General features: G+C 37.4%; 1 long non-coding RNA gene across 1 annotated transcript in view; it reads right to left on the minus strand.

The window, feature by feature from the left end:
• Positions 1-6,061, minus strand: part of LOC139357813 (uncharacterized) — a 31,174-nt gene extending 25,113 nt beyond the window's left edge. Inside the window, exons 1-2 of the long non-coding RNA XR_011611595.1 lie at positions 5,994-6,061; positions 2,176-2,403 (exon numbers count right to left, since the gene is read on the minus strand). This is a non-coding gene — a long non-coding RNA (uncharacterized lncRNA). The remainder of the gene's footprint in view (positions 1-2,175; positions 2,404-5,993) is intronic.
• Positions 6,062-25,033: the final 18,972 nt, after the last annotated feature.

Below are 25,033 nucleotides of genomic sequence, written 5' to 3' on the forward strand. Positions count from 1 at the left end.
TAACAATACATTATTATGTACACAATAACCTATAAAAATGCATGAAGGAAAAACTGATAGAACTGAAAGGAGAATTAGGCAATTTTAGAATTACAGTTGGAGATTTTAAAACTCCTTTCTCAGTAATTGATAAAGCAAGTAAACAGAAAATTAGTAAAGATATAATAGGTTTAAACAACATTATCAAATGAGTTAAATCAATTCACATTTATTGATTTCTCTGTCCTCAAATAACAGAATACTTTGTTTTAAATTTTGTGAACTGTACATGTAATGCTCATTAAGATAGGAGATATTTTGGTCATAAAACAAGTCTCAGTTAATTTAGAAGTATTGAAATAATACAGAGCATATTCTCTGACCATAATAGAATTGAAATTACTTTATTCTATATAAAGTTCTAAATGCCACTAACAAAAGGATATATAGAAAAATCTCAAAATTTTAAAAATTAAGGCAGGTGATTTTAAATAACCAATGGATCTAAGAAAAATTGAAAATGAAATTTTTTGTTAATGATAAGGAAAACACAACACATCAACATTTGTGGAATGCACCTAAAGCAGTATTTATCATTTTAGAAAATAATATAGGCCTAAAATCAATTATCTAAGTTTTCAATTTAAGAGAAAAAAAGAGTAGATCCAAAATAAGTACAAGAAAGTAAATAATGAAGGTAAGTACTAAAATTATTCAAAAGGGATGAGAGAAATCAAGCCAATCCCTGGTTTCTCTAAAATAGCAATAAAATTGAGAAATATCTAGTTAGATTGAGTAAGAAAAGAGATGACGTAAGTTACCATATCTGAAATAAAAGAGGCAGCTGCTTATCCCACGTACATTAAAAATAATTAAAAAAGGCTGTACGCGGTGGCTCACTGTAATTCCAGCACTTTTGGAGGCCAAAGCAGGCGGATCACCCGAGGTCAGGAGTTCTAGACCAGCCTGGCCAACACGGTGAAACCCCATCTCTACTGAAAATGCAATAAATTAGCCAGGCATGGTGGCAGACACCTGTAATCCCAGTTACTCGGGAGACTGAGGCAGGATAATTGTTTGAACCCAGGAGGCGGAGGTTGCAGTAAGCCAAGATAGCGCCACTGCACTCCAGCCTGGGCAACTGAGTGAAACTCTGTCTCAGAAAATAATAATAATAATAGTAAAAGAATATTGATAAAAAATTATTCATTATATTTAAAAATATATACAATCGGTAAGTAGCTTGAAAGGAACAGGTTACCAAAATTAACTCAAGAAAAAAATTAAATGTGTTTATATTTTAAAAACACCTATAGAGCCAAATGCTTCATAGGTGAGTGGTATAAAACAGTTAAGGCGGCCGGGCGCGGTGGCTCACGCCTATAATCCCAGCACTTTGGGAGGCCGAGGTGGGCGGATCACAAGGTCAGGAGATCGAGGCCATCCTGGCTAACACGGTGAAACCCCATCTCTACTAAAAATACAAAAAATTAGCTGGGGGTGGTGGCGGGCGCCTGTGGTCCCAGCTACTTGGGAGGCTGAGGCAGGAGAATGGCGTGAACCCAGGAGGCAGAGCTTGCAGTGAGCTGAGATCACGCCACTGCACTCCAGCCTGGGTGAGAGCGAGACTCCGTCTCAAAAAAAAAAAAAAAAAAAAAAAAAAATTCAAAAAATTAGCTGGACGCCTGTAGTCCCAGCTACTCGGGAGTCTGAGGCAGGAGAACGGCGTGAACCCAGGAGGAGGAGCTTGCAGTGAGCCGAGATTGCGCCACTGCACTCCATCCTGGGCGACAGAGCGAGACTCCCTCTCAAAAAAAAAAAAACAGAAAACAAACAAACAAACAAAAAAAACACTTAAGGCATGAATTATACTCATTTTATATAAACTCTTTCAGAAAATTTAAAAGGGCAAGCTTCTTAACTCATCTTACGAGACTAAGACAGTAGTCTCCGCCTTATCTGCAGGGGATATGTTCCAAGACCCCCAGTGGATGCCCAAAACTGTGGGTATTACCAATGCATGTGGATACTGTAATATGTTTGTTCACATATATGCATACCTATGATAAAGTTTAATTTGCAAATTAGGCATAGTAAAAGATTAACAACAGTAAGAATAGTATAACAATATTTTGTAATGGAAGTTATGTGACTGTAGTCTCTCTTTCTCAAAGTATCTTACTATACTGTACTCACCCTTCTTGGGATGATGTGAGTTGATAAAATGCCTACATGATGAGATGAAGTGACATGAATGGCATAGCATTGTGATGTAACATTAGCTGCTGTCATCTGCTTTGGGCGATCCTGGGTCATCAAGCCATGAAGATGTTGATGGTTGGATGTCAGAAGCAGATGTCGATGACTAACAGGTGGGCAGTGTCTACAGCATGGATCTACTGGACAAAGGGATGCTTCCTGTCCCTGGTGGAACAGAGTGGGATAGTGAGAAATTTCATCACATTACTCAAAATGGGGTACAATTTAAAGGTTATGCATTTTTTATTTACGGAATTGCTGATTTAATATTTTCAAACCACAGTCGACCTCCAGTAACTGAAACTGCTGAAGACAACACCATGGATAAGGGGGTACTACTGTATTATCCTAATGAAAAAGCAGAAGATCTACATTATGGGAAAAGAAAAATACATAATCATATCCCTCACAAACACATTAATGTTAATATCTTTGGTATAATTGCAAAATAAATCCAGCAGCATACAAAAAGGATAATATGCTAAAACTAAGTGGGGTTTATCCATGGAATGTAAAATAAGATTAATACTTAAAAATTAAGATTCTAGTTTTATCCAAGACTGAATAATTTCACTACAGTCTATCTCTGTATCCCACTCTCTGAAATGAAAAAATTCTGGAACACACACACACACACACACACACACACACACACACACACACACACCCATCTCTAGCTGGGAAGTAAACAATAGGCAGATGGAGAGGCAGCAAAAATTAATGAGTGGCCATAGATGGGGGTAAGGCTAAACCTCAGCTATTTCTGTTTTCCTGGACAATAAAGAATACTATAAGCAATTCTATGTTCGTAAATTTTATAACTTTAATTGAAGGGTTAGCAAACTGTGGCCTTTGGGCCAGTTTAACCGGTTGTGTTTTTGTAATTAAAATTTTGTTAGAAAACAACCGTGTATTAGTTAATTTATCGTCTATGGCTGCTTTCATGGTACAACATCAGAGCTGAATGCTTGTGATAGAGACAGGTATGGTCTGTAGCCTGAAATATTTACTGTATGGCCCTCTATTGGGAAAATTAGTTCATCTCTGACTTTCAGGGTTAATCTTAAGTCAGATATTACAGAATTATTCTTGACTTTGTATCAAATCTGTCAGCAAATATATTGGTTCTACCTTCAAACAGAATCGAGAACTCAAATATTTCTCTTTGTCCTTACAGCTAACCCTCTGTTCCAGACCACAATTTGCTCTCACCTGAATTATCGCTATACATTTCTCCACGGTTTATGTTGGTTTGTTTGCTTTCTTCACTACACCTCTGCACTCCTTATTAACCACTGAGAAGAAAAACTGATTTGTTTGGAATGGAATTCTGCTCATAACCTTCCTCTATCTTCCCATTTTGCTTAGAGTAAAAAGCAAAGTCTTTACAATGTCCAAAAGACCCAACATAATATTCCCATCTACTTAGCATCTCTACATCCATCATTTGATATATCTTATTTCCTGCTCCAACTCATTTTCTGATACTCTTCCTGACTGACCCACTTTAGCTCCATTGGCCTCTCAGCAGTTCCTTGAAAATGTCAGACCCTGTTATGGTCAGGGTTTCAGCACTGTGCTTCAGATTTCTACGCAACTGCCATATGATCAGTGATGTCTTTTGTGAGCCCTTACAGTAACAGTGTTATCCTCCAAATCTCCCTTCACTTTAACTTGTTATATATTTTTTTCAGTGTTCATCACCATCTGACAATACTTATCGATGAATATAGACGCATATACAATACTTGCTCAAGAAAAACATTTAATATCGAGAAAATTTTCAATATTTATTTAGAGAAATACATACTCCCCGTATAGTCCCCAATTTTGTAAGTAAATATTATATTTATGCATATATATACCTTATATGTGTGGAAAAGGATGTATAGGTAGTTACCAATATTTTACTTCTTGGAGGAAGAATGAGTGGTTCTGCTTTTCTTCTTCAACTTTCTACAATTAATGTTTATTATTTTATAAATGGACACACATATTATAAAAATGCAAATGTATTAACTGAAAAAGGTGGTTAATTGAGAGAACTCTTTATCTTAGTCCTTCTCTTTGGCATTAGAAACAGATATTTATAGGGCCCTGAGTTCAGGGACTTCAAACAGCAGATACGTTTCTAGAGAAGCTGTTCTGGAATGTGTATTGCTGAGGATGTACTTATTTTAAGGGGCTGGCATGTGGGTTGAGGGCACCACATTATGTGCAATTGTCTCCTCCTTTTTTTCCTTTTTTTTTTTTCTTTTGAGACAGAATCTCCCTCTTGTTGCCCTGGCTGGAGTGCAATGGCACGATCTCAGCTGACTGCAACTTCTGCTTCCCAGGTTCAAGGGATTCTCTTGCCTCAGCCTCCCAAGTAGCTGGGATTACAGTCGCCCACCACCTCGCTCAGCTAATTTTTTGTATTTTTAGTAAAGACGGGATTTCACCATGTTGGCCAGGCTGGTCTCGAATTCCTGACCTCAGGTGATCCACCTGCCTCAGCCTCCCAATGTGCTGGGATTAAGGGTGTGAGCCACCACGCTCTGGCCAATTGTCTCCTCTTTTTAACCTATGTTTAGGTGTCTAACCATTCAAACCATCTTTCAGAGGGAGGTGATTTTAATAATTTAAGGCCATTCAAATGGAGCAATTTACCCACTCCACATTAACTTGATAATTACTTTTGACAAGATTACAAATGTAATTATTTAAATACATGACTAGACTTTTGACATGTGTAAACTTTGGATATATTATTCATGCCTCAAGTCGTCTTCCTGTTTTCATCAGGGCTTCAAATAAACCAAAACCTTAACACCAGGTAGATTGCTTTCACTTCTAAATATATCCATGTAAAAACTTCACCGACCATAGCTAAACTAGGTGTTATCAGCTAATTGTACTGTCAATTTTAGATTAACAGATTCCAGGAGATGGTGGGCAAGTCTAATAACCCATGGCTGAGAAATTTGTTGACATTTTTTTCCACCTTCAGAAGAATTAGCATTGTCTTCAGAGATGTTCCAAGTAAAACAGCATGTATGTCCTGAATAGAATAACAACTTTTTAAACAAAGTGAGTTTACTTCAAAGAAATGTACCTTTGTGAAGAAATAAATGGAATTGTACACTTTTAAAGTTCCCTAGTCACTCAAATTACTTGTCGCTGTATAGAGTTAGACATTTTATTTTTATCATAGAAGAGTCATTTAGACCTCTTGCTCATTTGGTTCCATAAGGTCTGATATGAAAAGATATCACCAACTCTTGTTTGAGTTGGAACAAATGGATATTTATTTACTACAGTACCAGCCACAGAATTTGATGACCCTAGTGTTACAGGAAGTAGAATTTCTAAAATTTTCCTTGCAAAACTCTTTCTTGGTCTAATTTTTACAGACACATACATTTCTTGGAAGTTTTCTGGCTGCTTCCTCTAATAAACTGATAACTGCTATAATCTCTCTATCTCTACTTTATAGCTTCATGGAATCTAATATCTGTTAACTCTTGTTGTGGAATAGTCTACAAATTCAGATATTTTCTCCACAAAACTCCTATGTCCTGTCACAAGTCTCCCTTCCTCCACTGATTTTTGTGTCCGTGGTTAAGGTGAAGCTCCTGACTAGAAGTATAAAATTAGTCAATTGTAGGAAGTAATGAAAATAAATAGAATAGATTCCTTGTCCAGTGTTGACTGGGAACCTAATGAAGCTTTTGAAAATCTACAGGAAATAAGGGATAAACTCTTGGCCAACAGACCTTGGAAGGGAGAAATAACTTCCATTGGCAGTTGGAACAGATGGCATCTCAAGCATGACAGATTTCCCACCATTCCAACTAGGATCAATATCCAGTAGCATGAAGTAAGTTAGCTGGCAGTTGGGTGAGAATTCTGCCTATTAGTTTGATTTAGGTATGGGTTGATTTGCATAGTTTTGCCATGATACTTTGTTTCAGCTCATTACTTGTGACTGGATTCAATAGCAGCCATCCCAAGGATTGTGTGATCATCAGCTAACTGACGTAAAGTTGAAACTGGAAAGATTTGTAAAGAAAGAGCAAGTGAATTGAAGGGATTAAACTACATCTCTATGTTGGCTTTCTTCCTCTGTGGATATTCAAATAAAGCAATTTCATAGTACTTTTCTGAAGCAAAGTTAGAGAGTAAGTGGAGGAAATTGGCAATGTAGATGGAAAACAGACCAATATTTATCATGAGTTTACTTTCTACCTGGTGTTTTTCAACTGGAATTCTTTTAATTCTTACTGCAGATCACACAGTAGGTGACAAAACCTGGCTTCAAATCCATGTTTGAATCTGAGAGCCATTCTTTTCATCTTTCAATTACATTGTGGATGGTCAGTCGTCCATCAGCCTTTAGCTCTTTTCTTCCTCAAGACATTATGCCTGAGCCCATTCTTAAAGGTTTTTCTCTTCAGGAAATTCTTAAGTTCTCAACCTGGAATACTGGTGTATAATATTCATTGAATATAAGAGTTAATTGCATTTTAACTAAAAACCCAATAACTTAATGCAAAGAGATAAATTTCTAATGACGAGTTATCAGATAATGTATTTACATACTCATGCAACACCTAGCTATTCACCAAGCATCTATTATATGCCAAGTACACTGTGCTAAGTACTGAGAAAACAATAGTGAGCAAAACAATGACAGTTTTTGTTTCAAGAAGCATAGAGCTTGATGGGAACAAAGATACTGATTAAAGAACACATAAATTTATATTAAATTATGATTGTTAAGACTGATACAAAAGAAAGTTAAAGGATGCTTATAATAGTAGAGACTCGAGTTGTAGGTTGGGTTCCCGGGAAGCAGACTTCTAAGATGAAAATGAATGCGTAGGATATTTATTAGGGAGTATTGTTGAGATCAACACTAGTAGGAAGAAGAAGAAACAACTGGGCTAAGGTGGAAGTTGGGTTGTGATGCAGGCTCTATGAAGCCCTCAGCTGACCTACTGGGAACCGTGATACTTAGATGAGCCTTAAGAGTTACCTCAAGTTGGGATGAGGGTCCAGGTCTTTATATTCCACATCAGTTAGTCGTTGGCCTTGTGTTGGTTCAGAAGGGAGTATTTTGATGACAGAGTAGAATGTATGGAAATGGACACAACTTTTTCCTAAACATTTGGCTTAGGTAGGAAGGAGGAACATAGAGAATGGTAGCTAGAGGACAGTGCAGACCACAGTGAACTTTTATTTTCAATAGAAGTATCTGAGGCATGGTTGTGTTAAAGAGGAGAGGCTTCATGGAGTATTACTGGGGGAGATGCTTCTAGGTAGGCATTTTAATCAGAGGCATTTTAAACATATCTCACCACAAAACAATCTTTGTGTATATCCCACTTTGTTCTTGACCTGGGTATAAATAAGTATGGTACACATAGACTTAAAACTTTACATTCTTAAATATTGTACTTCCTACCTTTTTCAAGATATTTACTGGTAGACCTACCTCAGTAAAGGAGGAAGATGAAGGTTAAACATGGTAGCACGAGTCATAGTCTATATGTGGGATAAAAGAGAGAAATGTATTTGGCATAGAATATTGGGAACAATCATTTTAGGATCTCAAATCGTTCTTCACAATAATACTAGAAGATGTGACTATTGATTAATCCAGAAATATAATTTGTGCCTTTCTCTAAGTATTGGAAATTTATCTGGTATAATTTGAACCAGCAGGTATGACTAGTCCCAAAAAGAGGAGGTCTCAAGACTCAACAGCTACTGGGTATGGTGATAGGAAATTACATCAGATATTAAAACTCAGGGTTAAGCTTATCAGTAATCTGGATGTATTTGGAATTGAAGGTAGGGAAATGTGAATTTTAAACTTTATGACACTAATATTCTAAATATGTTGCTGTACTATTTTAATTATAAGGTGTATTAGTCAGAAATCTATAAAAGGACAGAACCAATAGGATAGAAGAATATATAAGGGGAGTTTATTAGGAGAGTTGACTCACACGATCACAAGGTGAAGTCCCGCAACAGGCTGCCTGCAAGTTGAGGGGCCAAGAAGCCAGTCCGAGTCCCAAAACCTCAAAAGTAGGGAAGCTGATAGTGCAGCCTTCAGTCTGTGGCTGAAGGCCCAAGAGCTCTTGGCAAATCACTGGTGTCCAAGAGTCCAAAAGCTGAAGAATTTGGAGTTCAATGTTTGAAGGCAGGAAGCATCCAGCACAGGAGAAAAATGGAGGCCAGAATTCTCCAGACTCGTCCTTCCACATTCCTCTGCCTGCTTTTATCCTAGCTGTGCTGGCCGCTGATTAGATGGTGCCCACCTGGATTGAGGGTGTGTCTGCCTCTCCTACTCCACTGACTCAAATGTTAATCTCCTTTGGCAACACACCCAGGAACAATACTTTGCATCCTTCAGTGTGTCCTTCAATCCAATCAAGTTGACAATCCATATAACCATCACATGAGGAATCGGACTATATCCACTTTCACTCTGGGTATTTCTGTTGTTTTCACAAAAACATGGAGAAGGGCCATGATATGTTTATTCATTCAACAAATTTTTTTCCAATATGTGTTGTGGGATTGGCGCTGTGCTAGTAGCAGAACATAGGTTAGTAGGGGACAAACGGATATAGAACTGTTTTGTGTGGGAATACAGACAATGGCATATAAAAGTAAGAAATGGTACTGATTTTTACACATGCATTAAAGTGAATTAAGTGCCATGGTAGAGAATCATAGGGCAGGAATGACATGGTAGGTGAGGGAACCCACTTTAGACACAGTGGTCAGAAAAGGTTCTTCCAAGCAGTTGACTCTTATGATAAGACCTCTGGATGAGGTTGAGCCAGCTACAAGAAGTAGAAAAAGCCTCCCAAGGAGAGGGAACTGCATTCATGAAGAGCCACAGGCAGGAGAGGTCTGGCAGGTAAAAGGAACTGAAAGATGTCCAGGAAGACTTAAAAGATTGCAGAGTAAAGAAGGAGTCACATCACAAGAATCCACTGGGAGCCACATATCAGAAGCAGAAATTTTATTTTCAGTGCAATGGGAAGCCATCACAGGGTTTAAGAAGAAGGACCTCATGATCTGATCCACACATTAAATTGATCTTTCTGGCTAATTCGTGGAGAATAATTGTGGTGGCAGAAAGAATAGAAGCAATAGTCTATGTACGACTTGATGATGGTATGGGAAGAGAAATGATTGGATTGAGTTATAGTGTGGAGAAAAAAAGTGGCAGAAAATACTAATCAATTCAGTACAGGATGTTAATGGAGAGAAATAAATCCTGAATGACTCCCGGATTTCTAGACTGAGCACTTGGATGGACTACAACACAATTTACTGGAAAGGAAAAAACCTAGGAGAGAAAGACTGGAGGAGGGACGGGTTACTAAGTATTCAACTGTGGACACGCTATGCTTGAGATGCCTGCAAGCCATCAAAGTGGATATTTCAGGTTGGTAATGGGACATGTGTATGTTTAAAGATGAGAACAATGATCTGTGTGTGGGAAATAAATTTTGGAGTCGATGACACATAAATGATATATAGAGTAAAGCATAAGATCATTTAGAAAAGAAAATGACCAGGGGAAAAATGTAAACCCATCACAGAGCCCTGAGGAACTCCAAAATTTAGATTTCAGGTGGATGAAATAGTGATCTTGGTGCTGAAGTGAGAATTATCCTGGTATGACAACATGATATCTGGTTACATTTTCAAAATGACAGGAATGCAAAATAACAGTTTCCGTTTATGAAGCACTTACTGTGGCAGCCACTCCTCCAAGTGCTCTGCCTACATTGACATATTTTATCCTCACTACAATCTTATGTAGCAGGTACTACAGTTATCCCCCTCATTATAGAGCTGAGGAACCCAAAACCTAGAAAGAGTAATTGCTATGGTCTGAATGTTTGTGTCCCACCATTGCAAATTCTTATGTTGAAATCCTAAAGCCCAAGACAATAGTATTAGGCCATAGGGGATTTGGGAGGTGATCAGGGTCATGAGGGAAAGCCTTCATGAATGGTATTAGTGCCTTTATAAAGAGAACCAACAGAGACCTCTCACCCTCTTCCAGCATGTGAGAAAACAGCAAGAGGGCACTTCTGTGAACCAGGAAGGGGGCCCTTACCAGACTCTGAATTTGTTTGTACCTTGATCTTGAACTTCCCAGTCTGCAGAATTGTGAGAAATAAGTTTCTGTTGTTTATATGCCATGCAGTTTATAAGATTTTGTTATAGCAGCCTGAACAGGCTGAGACAATGACTAACTTGCTTAAGGTTACAAATGGAGCCAAGATTTAAACTCAAGCAGTCAGGCTCTAGAGCCTGCTCATAATTATGAAACTATTTTGCCTCATAAAATGCTCTTTACACATTGTATAGTATATTATCCCAAGTAGCAGAGGTTTTGAATCGAGGCTAAATCTAAGGATGCTCATAACCAGTAGCATATTGGCACAGTTTGCTTTAAACAGTTAGATAATTCACCATAAGGGGAAAGAAAGCCAGAGTGCACAAGTATTAACCAAGGATAAAGTCTCGCAATAGCATCTGTTTCTTGATAATTTTCTGACAAGTGCAATGAACTCTGGTCCTCGTGATAGAAAGCTGCAAGCAAAAATGGGTTAGTGTTTCCATGCTCTCTCTGAGACAGTGGGAGCACAAGGCAAACCCTGCAACCAAGTGTAACACAGAAGTAGGTGTCTGTTCCTTCATTTCAGCTGAATCCACAGTGTGGTTTCTGGGTCTGGAGGGCTCAGGCATAGTGGCTGGGGCTTTCAGCCCTTGGATTCTCTGTTAATTTAGTGGTAGCAAATCAAGGAGACAGCGACTTTGGTTATGGCAGCACGTGTTCTATAGCAGCTTCATGGACTCTGTGTGAGCTTCATATCGTTTGGGAGAAACTTTATTGTGGATTTTCAGGTATCAGAAAGTTTAGAATGCATTCGGGGAGACAGAATAAGGGATAGAAAAAATAATATAAACCATGTGTGTCAGCTACTAAGTTATTTTTTCTTGGCTCCACATTCACCCTTGTATATTCACCTCGTGATGCTGGAGAGCAACTCTGAAACCATGTCTGCTTCCAGCTGGGTCCATGTTAGGCTCTGCCAACAGGAGATACCAGAGGAGACTTCAGAGATGTAAGAGAAAAGAGATTTGCTCCCTCATCTTTGCATCCTGTGAACTTACTGTCTGCTTGCTGTTCTTGTGGGTGTCTCTTCAGCCTTACTTTTTTTTTGCCCCAGCTATAGCAGCACCCTCCTATAGCAGCAGCTGAACCCAGATTGAATTTTCCAGCACCTGAAAAATAAGCTTCTTAGTCTTCTTCTTAGAAATCTGGGTCCAAGTTCCTTAGTGCCCTTCTCCAAGCTCAGAGATACCAGGAAGCCAGCAGTCCTTCCTCACATGGCTGAGTTTCAGCTTCACAGGGTCCCTTGTAGGTTTTAATACTTCTAATCTCTTCCCTTTGTTCCCTGGCTGTTGGAGTGATAGCTGCCTCTTGCAGGTACTACTCTCATTATACCTTAGAGATCTCTTTTTATTCTTTCATTTATCTAGTTATTAACTCCTTGTCTAGTTAAGGCATCTTTATATTAAATTTTCCCTGTTCAAATAACTGATGTGGTTTCTGTCTCTTGCCTGGACCCTGATGGATATATCATGTGTGTTTATGAGAATGCATTAAACCCACGGACAGGAAGGATACTACCAGAAATGGTTGTGAAAAGAATTTACCTGCCATCTTGTCCTCTCCATAACATGAGTATTTGCTTTCCTAAGGCTGTCAGGAGAATCTCTTTGGGTTCGAAGCTCTTTCTTCATGAAGGGTCCAGTTCTTTTTATGGGATCACCTGATTAGGTCAGGTTTACCTAGAATAATCTCCCTTTTGAGGAATTCAATGTCAAATTATTTGGCACTTTACCTTAAATCTGCAAAATCCCTTCAGCTTTGTCAGCTAATTTAACCTAATCATGGGAGTCAGATCCCTTATACACAAAGACCTATTCATATTCAAGGAGAGAAGATTATACAGAGCATGTGCACTGGGGGTGAGAATCTTGAGAACTGCCTTATGATTCTGCCTACCAGGAAGATGGTAGTTACCTACCAAGGTGAGGTAGCTTCAATCTCCTGAATCCTGAACATACTTGGGATCATATCGGCATGGTTAATTTCCATGTTTCTCATTTAAATATGTAGATTGGAAGCTACTTCAATTCAAGTGATCTCATTTACCCTTCCCCCAAGTAGACCACAGCTGCTCTAGAACTGAACTGCGAGAGCACATACTGAGTGAGTTGATTTGGCAACTGACGCATACTCCATTCTATTTGAACGCTAGTTGAAATGGTTTTTGCAATGGCATTGCTAAGCAGAGTTGAAACTAAAATGTTGCAGCACGTCGAAATCCCAGAGGTGGCAGAAGCTCAAAGTGAATGATTATGTGAAAAGCCAGCATAACCTTTTGTACTATACATAAGTTCACAATATAGATTCATTATAATTTTTCATCCAAAGTGTAATGCATATCTTCTATTACCATTATTGGTTTGCTAACTAGAACCTTTTATATAGCACGTGTGCAGCAGATCTTTATTAAGCCAAATTGCCTTTCAGAATGGTTACTTATATGTATCTGAACCAGCACATACACAATTAGAATTTCCATGACCTTGAGCTCTCCCAAACCTACTTTTAAACTGTTTATTAAAAGTATAAAAAATCAAATCCCTTTTGTCTCAATAATTATATTTCTGACTAAAATGACCACTGTCCCTTTAGAAATCATGCTCATTTGTCAATAGCAGGTACTGTAATTATTCACTATATTGTTCACAAGAGTGAACAAGTTGCTTTTCGTCATGCAAAAGCTAAATAAAGTAAAATTACCCAATAGCTCTGCAGTGAGTAGTTGAAGGTCTTTCATTCCCATGGTTCTTATGAGTAATCCCATGCATAGAAACAATACCAGAAAAGCATTGTTATCCTTTGAGACAACAATAATTGCCCATAGTTCCCAAGACTCATTTGGTCTTGCCACATTGTTTTCCAAAAAATATTATGAGTTCCTTGGGTTATTAATAGGTGTTTCTGACAAGAAGTTTTATGTATTAGTTCATTCTTACACTGCTGTAAAGAAACACCTGAGACTGGTTAATTTATAAAGAAAAGAGGTTTAATTGGCTCTTGGTTCCACAAGGTATACAGGAAGCATGGCAGCATCTGCTTCTGGGGAGGCCTCAGTGAGTTTTACTTATGACAGAAGGCAAAGCAGGATCAGGCATCTTACATGGCAAGAGCAGGACAGGGGGTGGTGGAGGTCCTAACACACTTTTAAACAACCAGATCTTATGAGAACTTTATCACTATATAGTACCAAGAAGGGAGTGGTGCTAAACCATTCATGAGAACTTCACCCCCATGATCCAATCACCTCCCACCAGGCCCTGCCTCCATCAGTAGGGAATTACAATTTGACATGAGATTTGGTGAGGACACAGATCCAAACCATATCAGTTTCTATGGCATAGAATGTTGGGAAAGGTAGCATGCTTTGCACTGCCCCTACACCCCACCAAAGAATCACAATTTAAATTAGCAGTTAAAAAACTCTAAGCATTCATAAAAACAGGTATTTCTCAGCTAACTTGGCCATAGACACTACTTTTACCCTCCTCAGTGGCTCTGTGGACATCTAATTGTAATCCAAGAAAATAAAGTTGCTAAAATATACTTTGAGGAATGCTAGATAGATTAGCAAGGCATTTAATCACAAGGGTTGTATTTATTTGTTCTAGACACAGTTCTTCTAATTGGGGTGGGTGAATTGGAAGAATAAACATTGAGCACTTGTTACAAGTGGAACACTGCACAACATCTCTTCTTGTTTAACTCTTCCGAGAAGAGAGGTAATCTGACTCCTATTTTGCAAATGCAGATGCTGGGGTTCAAAAGAGTAAAATGTCTACAGGCAATCAACTGGCTTATCACATACAAGGTCTTGGGCCCTTGGCACTACTTAACTTGCACTCTCATGTATAGAACCCTCAAAAACAAAATAGCTGAGAGCATGTTTTCACTTTTGATATGAAAATATAGCCTTCAAGAAAGGGCTCTGTAGAAGTTCTTGGAGAAAAATTAAGAGCGTATTCAAGTCTTCAAGTGAAGCTTTGAATATTGTAGGTTAGGCAGGGACACATCAATACTTGTATTAACTAGGGGCACTGAGGTTGAGAATGATGAGCGCTAGTTGAGCTGGTTGTCTGACCAGAATACCCTCTGCCTTTTGAGATGAAATGACCACTTCCAGCTCCTAAAAAGAAACGGTTCCCAAGCTTTATTAGTGTTCTGACTCTATCATTTGGATCCTGACTGGATATGTGCTGCCTTGTGAGATTTTTGATTAAAATTGTGCCTTCCTGAATTTTCTCCTTAAAGAAAAAGTAAGAACTCAACCAATCTCTGAAACATGCATCAGCAATAGTTGATAAATACTTTAAAGATTTTATTTCCCTGAGATGTACTGTAAGCAGAACAATTTAGAGACATAATTTCTTAGGTGAAAAAAAACTTATAGCTAGTTTGCTGAGGACTCCGATGTATAATGGTAGCCTATAGTTTGAGGACTGTCTTCTCAGTATTATATTTTAGGCTTTTTTTTGTTTTTGAAAAATTGCTCTTGTGCTATAACCTGCCAGAGTGATTTTGAATAATAGTGTTAATAAAAGGCAGTTTGTTGAGGTTCAAGGTTTTATTTGTTTCAGTTAGTAGGGAGAGCAGTATTAATATGTATTACAATTGCACAGTAAGAAAAGCAGGATGTGTTTCTTTTTTCCGTGAGTATGATATATGATGTGGTTTCAAATCTCAAATGTTACTCAATTTCAACTATCATACAGGCATTTAATCAAGATGGACTTTAAAATATCACATGTGGTTATTACCAATTACTGTTACCATGAAAGGTGATGAAGATTTCTTTAGTTGAATTATTTATAACCAAAATGGCACAGATACAGGCTAGCTGCATGCTTTCTCCAGGAAAATGCCTCAGTCACCTTGTCATTGAATGACTGAGCCTTATTTCCCCTGTAATTCATTCTACTTCGACCAGCTCAGCCAAGCACAAAAGTGAAACCCCACAGACAACAGTTCATTGCACTTGGCAAGTCTTCCCATTAAGCAGGAATGTTTACCATATTTATATTTGTGTATGTACTGTACTCATAAACATGCAAGCTCTACTCATTTCTGTTATGATTTGTGGCTTCTGAAATCAATCAGTCACCCAGATAACAGGCTTTATGGTTTTCTCCCATGCTATGATGAGGTATGAGTATATCTGTCTATGTGTATGGCTCAATGAGATTATTCTCATTTATTGCTACTCATTAGAATTCCTTAGCAATCTTAAAAAAGAACCAAAAGCTGGATATTAACAGAACAATTACATCAGAATAGCTGGCAATGGGGTGAGGGTATAATTATTTACTTAAGTACTTGTTTTTAGACTTTTTATTTTGGAATACTTGTAACATATATATGGAAGTGAAAAAAATAATGAATCTACAGGATGATGTAGCCTTGTTTCATATATAGCCAGCCCCACTCTCACTACCCCTTCCTTTGGGCTATTTGGATAGAAGTCCTAGCTATGACTTCATCTGAAAAATATCTTAGTGTGGATGTATGTGTAGTTAAAAGAGGATGATTCATTGAAAACATGTAATACCATTAGGACACCAAAAGTTTAATTTATTTTGTATAATCAAATATCCTGTCAATGTTCACACTTCCCAGATTGTCCCATATATAGTTTGTTGGCTCAAATCAGAATTCAAATAAGGTGTATTTGTTGAGATTGGTTAATGTGTTTCTTACATCTTTTAAAATCTATAGCCTATGTCTCCATCTCTTTTTTCCTTTTTCTTGCAAAAAAGAGAGTGGGTCATTTGTATGCAGTTTTCCAAAGGGTTAGGAGTAATTGAATTTCTGTTACATCATTTAGTGTGTTCCTCTGTTCTCTTTATTTCCTATAAATTGATAGTTAGAGCTAAAAGCTTGGTAGAATTTAAATTGGATCACTTTGGAAAGACTGTTTCGTAAGTGTTATTGGGCACATCCATCATTAGGTAAAATATTTCTGGTTGTTTCTCTTTTTGAGATATTAACAGCCTCTGATGATCAATGCCCAGACCCATTTTCAAATTAGTTTACAAAATGGTGCTATTTTAATTCAATTATTCCTTTTACTTACTAGCTGGAATAGTTCATTCTATGATGAAGTTTTCCATCATCAACTATCTAATTACCCTGAGATGATATAGTTTGTACAGTAAAGAAAGGAAAACTCCTTGATTCTTTTCTCTTATTTGCTAGTTTCCAAATGAGACCATATATCAGTTTCTTACAATGAGGTTTAAAATTTCATATTATGAATGCATGAATTCCTAAATATTTGATATATTTTAATACTTGCAAATATTTTTCTTCTTTATGCTTAAATTGTCCCAACAATGGCCAGGGTATCCTCTTCATTTTGGATTCTGAGTCCTTTGGACACAATCCTGATAGTCACTGCTTTCTTGCTTTCTGGTATGAAAGCTCATCTTAAACATTCCTAAAAACAGCCATTTCTCTAAGAAGCCCTGGTTCCTTTTATGAGGAAATGTAGTTAGAGACACAGATCTGATTGCTTGACATGTTCATTGTTACTAGATTGCTCATTTTAGAGCAGTTCACAGTAATATTGAGCAGAAGATACAGAAATTTCCCATGTACCTCCTTCCCCAACACATGCTCAGCCTCTCTTGTTACCAACATTCTCCACCAAGTAGTGCATTTGTTACAATCTATGAACCTACCTTGACACATCATTATCACCCAAAGTCTATAGTTTATGTTAGGGTTCACTTTTGGCATATAGTCTATGGGTTTTTTGACAAATGTATGATGACAATATCCACCATTATAGTATTACACAGGGTAGTTTTATTGCCCTAGAAATTCTCTGTGTTCTGCCTATGTATCCATCTTCCCACTCAAACCCTGGCAACCACCAGTCGTTTAACTGACTCTTTAGTTTTGGCTTTTCCAGAATGTCCTGTAGTTGGAATCCTACAGTAGGTAGTCTTTTCAGATTGGCTTTTTTTTTCACTTAGTAATATGCATTTAAGCTTCCTGTATATCTCTTAATGGCTTGATAGTTCTTTTCATTTTAGTGTTGCATAATATTTTATTATCTGGATATATTACAGTTTATTCACCTACTGAAGACATATTGGTTGCTTCCAAGATTTGACAATTATAAATCAAATTGCTATAAACACTCATGTGCAGGTTTTTGTGTGGACATGTTTTCTACTCCTTTTGTTAAGTACCAAGGAGCTTGATTGCTGGATTCTATGGTAAGAATATATTTAGTTTTATAAGAAATTGCTGGCCGGGCGAGGTGGCTCAAGCCTGTAATCCCAGCACTTTGGGAGGCCGAGACAGGCGGATCACGAAGTCAGGAGATCGAGTCCATCCTGGCTAACACAGTGAAACCCCGTCTCTACTAAAAATACAAAAACTTAGCCGGGCGAGGTGGCAGGCGCCTGTAGTCCCAGCTACTCGGGAGGCTGAGGCAGGAGAATGGCGTGAACCCGGGAGGCGGAGCTTGCAGTGAGCTGAGATCCGGCCACTGCACTCCAGCCTGGGTGACAGAGTGAGACTCCGTCTCAAAAAAAAAAAAAAAAAAAAAAAAAAAAAAGAAATTGTGGCTGTACTATTTTGCATTCTTACTAGCAATAAATGAGTTTCTGTTGTTCCACATTCTTGCTAGCATGTGGTATTGCTGTTTCTGGATGTTGACCATTCTAATTGTTGTGTATTGGTATATCATTGTTGTTTTAATTTGCATTTCCCAGATGACCTATGACGTGGAGTATCTTTTCATATGCTTCTTTGTTATCTGTATATCTTCTTTGATGAGTTTTCTGCTAAGGCCTTTGGCACATTTTTTAAATCAAGTTGTTTGTTTTCTTACTGTTGAGGTTTAAGAGTTCTTTATATATTTTGAATAATAGTCCTTTATTAAATATGTCTTTGTTGCTTTTAACAAATATTTTCTCCCAACCTGTGGCTTATGTTTTCATTCTTTGATGGTGTCTTTTGCTGAACAGAAGTTTTTAATTTTAATGAAGTCCAGCTTATTAATTATTTCTTTGATAGATCTTGCCTTTGGTATTGGATCTAAAATGTCACTGCCAAACCCAAGGTCACCTAGATTTTCTCCTATGTTATGGGATTTTTATAGTTTTGTGGAAAATAGAAATATATTTTAGAACTCAGGAATATGGTGTTTTTCTTTAATTTTATTACTCTTACATCTGAATCTTCTTTCATGCCAAAAATTTCAGTTCCTAATTACATTAATGTAAATACTCATTTATTTGTCCCATATGGCACATTGGATTTTAAAAAATTGTCACAACAGTGTTTCCAATCCTATGTGTGCATCCAGAAGCTTGTTGCTTCTGCTTCTGGATGTGGTCAGTTTTCTTCCCCTTGAAATTGGATATGCCTTTCTGTCTGCCTCAATGAATAAAGAGACAAAAACAACATTGTATGATGTCTGCATGGCAGGCAGGAGGCAATTCAGCTTCTTTTGGACTTTCTCTCAGAATGCTCACCCTTGGAAACAGCCACATGTTTTAAGGAAGTCCAGGTTCCAGAGAGTTTACCTGCAGGCATTCTGGCCAACAGTCCCACGTATGGTCTCAGCTGACAAGATCAACCACCAGAGTTGTGAGTGAGGAAAATTTTAGATGATTCCATTTCCTTAGGTAACATGGATTTGAGTAGAAATAAGCTATTTCCACCAAGAGCTGCCCAAATATTTTTTTCAAGAGCAAAATTAATGTCATTTTGTTGGTATTAAATTACCCATGCTTTGTTGCTTTTAAGTATAGCCCTTTCTCTTACCTTTTTAATTAAATAGCTTTATTGAGTTATAATTGACATAAAAACTGTGGAATTTAAAGCACACAATTCAGTAAGTTTTGACTTGTACATATAGTGTAAACCCATCAGGGCAATCAAGATAATGAAACAACTTATCAGTCCAAGAGTTTCCTTCTGTTCCTTTGTATTCTGTGTAATCCTTACTCGCTGCCCCTCCCTGGTTCTTACCCCCCTTTGTCTCCAGGCGCCATTGATTGGCTAGTATACATTAATTGCATTTTCTGTAATTTTATATTAATTGAATCATACATTCTGTACTCTTTTTGACCTGGCTTAATTCAGCATTATTATTTTGAGATTCATCTATGTCATAGAGTAATCAATAGTTCATTTCTTCTTATTATTGAATAGTATTCCATCGTGTGACTATACCATAATTTGTTTACCCATTCATCTCTTCATGAGCATTCAGATTACTTCTAGGTTTTTTTTTTTTTTTTTTTTTTTAAACAAATAAGATTGGTATGTGTGTTCATGTGAAGGTATTTATCTGAACATCTGTTTTCATTTTTCTTGGGTAACTAGGGGTGAAATGGTTGGATTATATGGTATGTGTGTGCTTAACATTTTATAAGCTACCATACTGTTTTCAAAACTGTTTATCAAGTGGCTCAAGCCTGTAATCCCAGCACTTTGGGAGGCCGAGGCGGGCGGATCACAAGGTCAGGAGATCGAGACCACAGTGAAACTCCATCTCTACTAAAAATACAAAAAATTAGCCGGGCGCGGTGGCGGGCGCCTGTAGTCCCAGCTACTCAGGAGGCTGAGGCAGGAGAATGGCGGGAACCCGGGAGGCGGAGCTTGCAGTGAGCCGAGATCGCGCCACTGCACTCCAGCCTGGGCAACAGCGTGAGACTCCGTCTCAAAAAAAAACAAAACAACAACAACAACAAAAAACTGTTTATCAATATTTTATATTGCTGCAAGGAATGTTTAAGAATTCTAGGTAATCTACAGTATGTTTAGTTGTTTTTTAATCTTAGCCATTCCATTTGCTGTGTCCTGATAGCTCATTTTCGCTTTAATATACATTTCCCTAATATCTAAAGATGAATGTATCTTCATGCACTTGTCATTTGTATGTCGTTTGTGGTGTACTGTCTGTTAAAATCGAGTGCACATTTATTAAAATGGGGTTTTTGTTTTCTTTTTATTGATTTTTGAGTTGTTTGTATCCGGATATAAGCCCATTATCAATGTCGTCATATCTTAAAACCATGCATTTTGAAGTAATGTATGATGCCACCATATTAATCAGGATATCCCTCACCATACACACTACTGCCTAAAAGTAACAAGGCAAACAATATCACCAAAATCATGATTGCTTTGTTTACCAATCTGAATGTTTTTCCTTTTATAAATTAATCTCATTTTATATTTACTGATATGATCTGTATGTTTGACCTCTGGTTCTGTAATATTGGTTTTCATAATTACTATATATACATACCCTTTCATTGTGTATTCTATTTTATGTACTTGTGTTCTCTCTCTCCTTCTTTCCTCCTCTCTCTGGCTATTTTTAATTTGTTCCCTCCTGCCAGAATTTTTGACATTTACTAGTACTAACTTCTTTCTGTTCTTCTCCCCCTCTCCCAGCATCTACAGGCACACCTCCTTTTATTGTATTTCACTTTATTGTGCTTCCCAGATGTTGTTTTTTTTTTTTTTTCAGATTGAAAGTTTGTGGCAACAATGCACAGAGCAAGTTTGTTAGCACTGTTTTGCTCACTTTGTGTGCTCACTTTGTGTCTCTGTCACATTTTTAAAAATTTTTGCAATATTTCAAACTTATTATTATATCTGTTATGGTGATCTGTGGCCGGTGATCTTTGATGTTACTATTGTATTTGTTTTGGGATGCCACAAACCTTGCTCATATAGAAGGTGAACTTAATTGATAAATGTGTGTGTTCTGACTGCTCCACCAACCAGCCATTCCCTTACTTCTCTCCCTCTCCTTGGGCCTTCCTGTTCCTTGAGACAAAACAATGTTGGCATCAGGCCAATTAATAACCCTACAGTGGTTTTGAAGTGTTCATGTGACAGGAAGAGTCATATGTCTCTTACTTTAAATCAAAAGCTAAAAATGATTAAGCTTAGTGAGAAAGGTATGTCCAAAAACTGAGATAGGCCCAAAGCTAGGCCTCTTATGCTAAACAATTAGCCAAGTTGTGAAGGCAAAGGAGAAGTTTAAAGCACTGCATATAAATGATGAGAAAGCAAAACAGACTTTTTGCTGATATGGAGAAAGTTTGAATGGTCTGAATAGAAGAGCAAACCAGCCACAACATTCACTTAAGCAAAAGCCTAATCAAAAGCAAGGCCCTAACTCTCTTTAATTCTGTGAAGACTGAGAAAGGTGAGGAAGCTGCAGAAGAAAAATTAAGCTAGCAGAGGTTGGCTTATGAGACTTAAGAAAAGAAGCCATCTCCATAAGATAAAAGTGAGAGGTGAAACAGCAAGTGCCGACATAGAAACTGCATGTAGCGTTATCCAGAAGATCCAGCAAAGATCACTGATGAAGATGGCTACACTACAGAGTAGATTTTCAATGTATTAATAGATTAAATAGCCTTCTGTTGGAAGAAGATGCCATCAAAGACTTTCAAAGCTGGAGGGAAGTCAGTGACTTCAAACTTCAAAGTACAGGCTGACTCTTGTTAGGGGCTAATGCAGTTGGTGGCATTAAGTTGAAGCCAGTACTCATTTACCATTATGGAAGTCTTCGGGCCCTTAAGAATTATGCTAAATCTACTCTAGCTGTGCTCTATAAATGGAACAACAAAGCCTGGATGACAGCACCATCTGTTTACATCATGGTTTGCAGCAGTATTTTAAACCCACTATTAAGAACTACTGCTCAGAAAAAAAAAAAAAAAACAAAAAACAAAAAACAATTTGCTTTCAAAATATTACTGCTTGTTGAAAATGCATCTGTTCACCCAAGAGCTCTGATGGAGGGATATAAGGAGATTAATATTGTTTTCCTGCCTGTTAACATAACATCTATTCTGCAGCCCATGGATCAAGGAGTCGTCTCAACTTTCAAGTCTTGTTATTTAAGAAATAAACTTCATAAGGCTATACCTCCCATAGATAATCATTTCTCAGACGGATCTGGGCAAAGTAGGTTGAAAAGCTCTGGAAAGGATTCAGCATTGTAGATGTCATTCAGAACATATGACATTAACAGGAGTTTGAAAAATGTTGACATCAGTCCTCATGGATGACTTGGAGGGATTCAAGACTTCAGTGGAGGAAGTCACTGCAGATGTGGTGGAAATGGCAAAAGAACTAGGATTTGAAATGGAGTTAAAAGCTGTGACTGAATTGCTGCAATCTCATGATCGGTTTTGAAGGGATGAGAAGTTGTTTCTTATGGATGAGCAAAGAGTTTCTTGAGATGGAAACTTTTCCTGGTGAAGATGCTGTGAGCATTGTTGAAATGAAAACAAAGGATTTAGAATGTTATGTCAGCTTAGTAGATAAAACAGTGGCAGGGTTTGAGAGGATTGACACCAATTTTGAAAGGTGTTCTACTGTGGGTAACGTGTTATCAAATAGCATTGCATATGACAGAGAAATCTTTCATGAAAGGAAGAGTCAATTGATGTGGCAAACTTCATTGTTTTATTTTAAGAAATTTCCACAGTCAACCCGTCCTTCAGCAACCACCACCCTAATCAGTCAGCAGCCATCAACATCAAGACTTACCACCAAAAAATAAGTTACAACTGGCTCAGATGATTGTTATTATTTTTAGCAATACATTTTTAAAATTATATATATTGCTTTTTTATTCATAATGCTGTTGCCCACTTAACAGATTACAACATAGTGTAAACGTAACTTTGATATGCACTGAGACACAAAAAAAATCCATGTGTCTCATTTTATTTAGATATTTACTTTATTGCAATGGTCTGGACCCAAACCTGCACTATCTCCAAGGTATGCCTGTATTTGAAATATCCTTTACTTCCAGAAGGCAATTTACGCAGAAAACTTGATTGCAGAAGGCAATAAGTAAGTTCCTTCTCCTTTCATGTCTGTTCCTGTTTCTCTCTCCCTGTTTTATTATACTGTCAAAGTGTAGCCATCATAAACTTTAGTTTTTCCACTATAGCCATTATTTTATCTTAGTTCTATAGATAAATATATAGTTAATATTCACTGTCAGAAATGATGCCGGTTTTTTTCTAGACATTTGGTTATCTGAAACTGTCTTCAGAGAAATAGCGCTTTCTCTTTTTTGCGAGGGTTGTGGCTGCGATGGTTTGCTTACTTGGTAAATTAATAATTGTGGTCTTTTTACTTGGAGTTTTGTTTGGCTGGATGATATACTAGTTCACATTTTCTTAGATGTGTTGCCTCATTTTATTTTTGATATAGTGCTGAAATATCTGATGACAACCTGATTTTCATAGAAGTGACTTGGAGGCAGGAGTGCTAGACATTTTTTCTTTTTATTTAAAGTCTGACGATTTTATCAGAATATGCCATGGCTGTGCTATGATGATTTTCCCACGTATGTGGTATACCTTTTCCATGTGAAGTTTTAAGTCTTCTTATTTTTATATCTGTAAACTTCATGGAAGTTTTCTTGATTGATAATCTTAGTGTTTGTTCTCTGCCTTTGCTTTGATTTTCTCTGTGGACTCTAATACATTGTCCAATCCTTTTTGCTTATCTTCGATAGCTATATCTTTCCCAAGAATAGTTTAGATCTTTTTCAGTGTTTCTTTTTGATGTTAAAACATTTCCTTTCACTTTCTATTTTTCTTAAGACATTATTCTTTATGTTCATTTACTTCTGAGTGACTTCAAATTCAGTCTTCATTTCTAAAATGTTTTTTTCTTTTATGCTCTTTCTTAAATTTTGTCACCCTATCTTTTCATACTTCCCATTTTCTATTCACTTCATTTCCATGTGTTTCTACTTCTGTTTCATGCTGTTATTTAATAGTTTCTATTACTTTATTATAAATACTTTCACTTTTTTAGAAATATTAGATTCTGCTCCTTATTGATTAAAAAATACCTTTGTATGGGATTTAATCACATTCGTTTTCTTTTGCTCATGCTTAAAACAAATAGGTTTCTCTATATTTTAGACAGAAAGGGTGTTCCAGGATAGCTTTTCTAGATTTAGGGCTTTAGCACTATCTTTTCTGTTATTTCCGTGAAGTGACTACTAGTAGTAATCGTAATGGCTTCAGTGAATTCTGAGATCTAACTCCAGTGCACCCTTTCTCCACTTTCATCTGAATTTTTTTTTTCCTTTGCTTTATTGTACCTGTCCTGTTCAAGTGGCATTCTTCTCAGAGTGGGATTTTGTCTTGGGAGGGAGCTTCCCTTTATTCATTTTCATAATTCACAGGGCTCAGCTTGCCTGTGCCACATCTAATCTTACACTGGTCTCTGCCCCGCACAGTTGTATGGGGTTGGTGAAAGCTGTGCTTGCTTCTGCAGTTGTTTCCAATTGGAATACACTTTTTAAATAAGTGTTTGTTAGCACTTTGAGGGCTCTCCAGTTCTCAGAGCCATTAGGAGTTGCTTTGCTTTCTTGCTGTTTCTCTCGCATGCTGTGGACAACGCATGGTTTTTGCTGCTGGTGGTTGTATCCACTTTTTGGTGCATATTTTGGGGTTCTTATATACTCCTAGTTTTGTTGTAGCTGTTGGCTGTGGGTGTTTGCATCTGTTCACCTAGTTGTTCTGTTAGATTTAGTTGGATGGGGGAGGAGGGACTTTGGGCATTTAAAAATGAGGGAACCAC

The sequence above is a fragment of the Macaca nemestrina genome, chromosome 13 (genome assembly GCF_043159975.1).
Source record: "Macaca nemestrina isolate mMacNem1 chromosome 13, mMacNem.hap1, whole genome shotgun sequence".
Taxonomy (NCBI): Eukaryota; Metazoa; Chordata; class Mammalia; order Primates; family Cercopithecidae; genus Macaca; species Macaca nemestrina.